Raw genomic sequence first — 5,489 nt, forward strand, 5'->3', positions numbered from 1 at the left:
AGTTATCCGCTATTCCCAAATTGTTTGAGAAGGTTTTAACTCCGCACTTGCAACATCTCTGCAAGTCACTTATATCTCCAACTCAGCATGGATTTATAAGGCGGCGATCAACCACCACGAACTTGTTAGAGTTTACCTTTTTCATTATTAAAGGCTTTCAAGGTAACTTACAGACGGATGTTATTTACACCGACTTTAGTAAAGCATTCGACTCTGTAAACCATTCCCTTTTAGCACATAAACTTGACCTTTTAGGGTTCCCGCCCAACCTCCTGAGATGGATTTCTAGCTATCTTTGTTCTAGGTCTCAAAGAGTCCTCTTCAAAAACTCCCTCTCTTTACCAGTAAAGGTTTCTTCGGGAGTACCACAGGGCAGCCATCTAGGCCCCTTACTCTTCACACTCTTTATTAATGACTTGCCTTCAGTATTAACATACTCTCGAGTACTTATGTATGCGGATGATGTTAAACTCTGTGTCCAGTACAAGGACATTTCATTTCATTCTCGCTTGCAATCCGATCCCAATAACTTTCAGTCATGGTGTTGTACAAACTTGTTACACCTTAATGCCTCGAAATGCAAAGTAATGACATTTCATCGTTCTAGCCCATTGTTGGCTACCTATACCCTATTTGGTGGTTCTCTTGAGAGAATTACCCTGGTGGATGATCTGGGTGTTATGTTAGACCCCAAGTTAAAGTTTTCCGAACACATTTCTACCATGGTAAATAAGGCCATGGGCGTGCTTGGGTTTATAAAGAGGTGGTCAAAGAAATTTGACGACCCCTATATAACAAAGACTCTCTATACTACGCTAGTTTGTCCGATTTTAGAATACGGCTCCTGTGTATGGTGCCCTCAGTACAAAGTACACCAGGAACGTATAGAATCAGTACAGAACAACATTTTACTCTTTGCTCTGCGGGGCCTTGACTGGGATGCGGTTGTAAGACTCCCATCTTACTCTAGTAGACTACTATTAGTAAACCTCCCATCTTTAGTTAACCGTAGAAAAATGCTTGGTGTGATATTTGTGCACAACTTGATCAGGGGTGACATAGACAGCCCTGATCTGTTGAGCCGCATAAACTTCACGATTCCTATTAGACTTGCTAGAAATTTTATACCGTTGTTCCTTCCACTTTGTAGATCGAATTATTCCTTGCATGAACCATTTAGGGTCTTATGCTCGGATTATAATTCCCTCTACCATATTATATCCTCCACTAATTCTCTTCCTCTTATTAAACTACTAATCCTTACACACCTTTCTAGTAATTATAGTGGTATTTGTATTTTGTATTTTATTGCATGCTTAATTTCTTAATAAGTTTAGTGCTAATTTTCCTCGAAGGTTAGTCTAATATCTATCTTTCTTGCATGCTCGCGTTTGGTTCGGCTACGCACCGCGCGTCATGCGGCAGCGCCCCTCGGTCGGTTGGGCGGGAGGAGGGCTGCGTTTTGCCTGGGATCCGCGCGTAACAGCCTTTTGCTGGTGTCACACGGGCCACTGGACGGTGCAGTAACTGCATCGCCCCTTTTAAGATGCAGTCAACGTCCAAGTAATGGGAAAAACGTTGTAGGATCCACAGTGAGGACTAGGAAAATTCGGACTCAACACATAAATTTGCTTATAATTAATAGTGATAATATGCAAATGATGCATTATGCATATATAACGTGCATGAGGAAATTATGTTATTGGCAACATAGTAGATCCCATAGTGCTGCATAATTTTGCGAGAACTGTTTGCAATTTTATAGTACAACAAATACGTTTCATGACACTGAAGAGTGTGTAAAAGTATCCTGAACCTAATACCAAAACTGTCTTCAAAAGTTTTTCTTAAAAACTATCTCCACCAGTAGTAATTTATGCTGACATCGAAGCAGTTTTGGAAAATTACCATATAAATCTTAATGAACCATCAAAATCATCAACTACTATACAGAGGTACAGAGGCATACAGAATGTGCAGCATTTTATATTTTACATAAATACAATGCTCACCTTAATGAGATGTGGTAAATATTTTCACAATCCAGCAAAGGTAATAAACTCATAAACATTATGATTTTGTTATTTCAGGACCGGATTGTTTCCAAAAATGTTGTAAAGCACTTAGGATGAAAACCGATGGACTTTATGAGATGTACTGGAAGTCCTATAAAAAACCAATCTACCAGTTTAACATTTGGGATGAGGATTACCAGGAACATGGCGTTTGCTATGCCTGCGGGAAACAAATTTCTGATGATGATCGAGAAAAATTCTTTGATCAGTTTACAGGTCAATATGTAGGTCCTATTCATAAGTTGGGTAAACAGAAATTTAGATTAAGCGATCCCTTTTTCCCTGTAGTTTTTCATAACTTGTCTCGTTATGATATACATTTATTTGTTACATCAATAAAAGGTGAACTAAGATCCATTCCTTGCAATAAAGAGTTATTGCGTTAACTCAAATTTGTAAGCTCGATGAATCTTATCTTCATCAATATAAAATCAGATATATAGATTCAAATATATTTTAAAATTCAAGCTTAGAAAAACTCGCTAGTTATATGGACATAGGGAATTTTAAAATTTTGAAAACTAAATATCAAGGTGAAAAATTTGATATGCTACGACGAAAGGGAGTATTTCCCTATGATTATATGGATAGTTTTAAAAAATTTGATGAATCCCTGCTTCCTTCGCGAGAATATTTTTATAATTCCCTAAATGATGAGGAATGCAGTGTTGAAGACTACAACTTTGCTCAGAAGGTTTGGGGGCGCATTTAATTGCAAATGTATCAGAGATTATTTAAAATTATATTTGGAAAGCGATGTTTTAATTCTTGCTGATGTATTTGAGAATTTAAGGAGTCTTTGCTCCCCAGTGTACAGGTTAGACCCCATTAATTATGTTACTGCTCCTTCAGTTTCATGGGATGCAATGTTAAAATACACAAAGGTAGAATTAGAACTTGTTAGTGATACCGACATTTATAATTTTTTAAAAACTGCTGTTCGTGGAGGGTTGACCCAATGTACTCAACGGATTGCAACAGCAAATAACAAATATTTAAATAATAAATTTAAGCCTACCGAACCCATAAATTTCCTTTCATATATTGACGCCAACAACTTATATGGATGGGCTATGACTCATAGCCTGTGAGTCAACCCCTTCCATTTTCTAATTTCAAATTTCTATGAAATTTCATCTCTCATCGTTCTTAGCATATCAGCATCTAGTGATGTTGGATATATTTTTGAAGTAGATTGCGATATCCTGATGATATTCATAATAAGCATAATAGTTTACCTTTTTGCCCCAAAAATATGATTTCACCAGGAGGAAAGCAGACATAACTAATAGCTGACTTAACTGATAAAAATAACTATATATATATAGTTTTATCATTTAATCAGTCCTGTTGGCTGAAACCTTATATTGAGCTCAATACATCTCTTAGAAAATTAGCTAGCAATGACTTTGAGATACATTTTTACAAACTAATGGTTAATGCCGTTTACGGCAAAACAATGGAGAATGTAGAAAAACGTCGTGAGGTTGCATTAGTTAATCATTATGATTCAAGACAAAACTCTGCAGGGTTTAGACAACGCATAGCAAGACATAATTTCCACGGTGTTGAAATCTTTGGAGATAATTTGGCTGCCATTGAATCAACTAAGTCCAGAATTTTTTATGATAAGCCCATATACATTGGAGTTAGTGTATTAGAGCTTTCAAAATGGTTAATGTATGACTATTTCTATAATTTTCCTTCTGTAAAATGTCCATCATCAAAAATACTCTATATGGATACAGATTCATTTATTATATCATCAGAAGAAGATTTTTATGATTTATTTAAAGACAATCCTAATCGCTTTGATACATCCAATTACCTAGCCTCAAACAGATTCGGTATAAATCTCGCCAATAACAAAGAGCTTGGATTAATGAAAGACGAAAATGCAGGGAAAATAATGACGTCGTTTGACGGAAGGTTAAAGGCGTAAACAAGTCAGTAGTGAAACGATTAACTCATACTCATTATATTGAATGAATTAGACATAAAAAATCCTATTATGGACAACAGAGAGTATTAGAATTATTGGGCATAAAATGTATACTGAAATTGTAAATAAGATAAGTCTAAATTATAAGGATGACAAACGATTTATATCTTTTGCTCTCTTTCGTAGTGATCAGACGTGTTTTTGTTTTGCGCTCCGCATTTTCTCCTTTTGTTTTGAATAAACAGCCGGTGTTTTCCTAACTAAATTCTAACTATACTTGCTAATCAGACAACAAACTGGAATCCTATTCTATTACGCGAGTGCAAGTTAACGTACCCAATTCTATTGAGCTCTTATACGAGTTGTAAACAATCTTTGGCTTTCCAAAACGAAAACAATTTCAATCATGGGCCTCCGCCTAATTGATTTCTAAGATTTATAATCTCCCGCCGCAATCCCAATCTTTGACACTCGCCTAAATGGAAAACCAATGTTTGCCCACACCCGGCTTCTCATAAACAATCTCACTCCCGGCTTTCTGCAGATCCTGCACTTTAGGCATTTTACAGTTCTCTCTTTGGATGACGAAATCCAATACTCGGGATGGCGAAATCAATTGAAATGTTTATAGAAAAACTATTCCCGAAAGGGATCGACGATGCAAAGATCAGAAAGTTCAAGTCAGTCTTGATCCAGAAGCGACACCGCAAAGTCTAGCTAAAAATTAAGATCGCGATCTACTTAAATCTATATCTGTGAAGTTCGAAGTAAAATAAAAACTTTTTAAAAACACAATCCGCAACCGCAGTTATTTAATTGGCGCCCAACGTGGGGCGACGTTGTATAAAAAGCACCGAATAATAAAAGTGTTGCGTCGTGCCGAAACCCGAAGGACAATTAATTAATGGAATAAATCCTTCAAATTTAAAAACGCGGAGTGACTGTGAGATATAAGATCAAAAAAAAGTGAGATAAAAAGGAAACAAACCGGAGCTTAGGGTGTGCAAAAATAAATACAATATACAATACAAATACAAATACAATACAAAATACAAATAAATACAAAAGCTAATCAAGACAATTCAAAAATACAAAAAAACCAAAGTTTTTAAACAAAACCAACCAAAACAAAACACAAAGAAAGTGAAACTATCAGCTAAACCAAAGAAGGAAGACCCCCAGAAGACCCAGTTAAACAAAGAAATTTAAGAAGGAAGACCCGTTCGAAGACCTGTCAGCCAAACTAAGAAGGACGACCCCTACCGGATAGTTCGTGAGCAAAAGTTGTATTAATAAATATATAAGTTCAATTAGGTTATATTAGATTAAAAAAACAAACATATAAGAAAAATTTAAGGTGGATCAACTAACATATAAGAAAAATTTAAGGTGGATCAACTAACTTTAGATTTTGAAAAACTAAAAATTATTAACTCTCAAACAAGGACCGATCTCACTGCAGATCTGGTCAA

General features: G+C 35.9%; 1 long non-coding RNA gene across 1 annotated transcript; it reads right to left on the reverse strand.

Annotated features, from left to right (window-relative positions):
* Positions 1-1,948: 1,948 nt before the first annotated feature.
* On the reverse strand, positions 1,949-2,447 carry LOC117185007 (uncharacterized). The gene is made up of 2 exons (XR_004470496.1): positions 2,290-2,447; positions 1,949-2,235 (listed from the first exon to the last, which is right to left on the reverse strand). It is a non-coding gene; the product is annotated as an uncharacterized lncRNA (long non-coding RNA).
* Positions 2,448-5,489: the final 3,042 nt, after the last annotated feature.

The sequence above is a fragment of the Drosophila pseudoobscura genome, chromosome X, assembly GCF_009870125.1.
Source record: "Drosophila pseudoobscura strain MV-25-SWS-2005 chromosome X, UCI_Dpse_MV25, whole genome shotgun sequence".
NCBI classification, from domain to species: Eukaryota; Metazoa; Arthropoda; class Insecta; order Diptera; family Drosophilidae; genus Drosophila; species Drosophila pseudoobscura.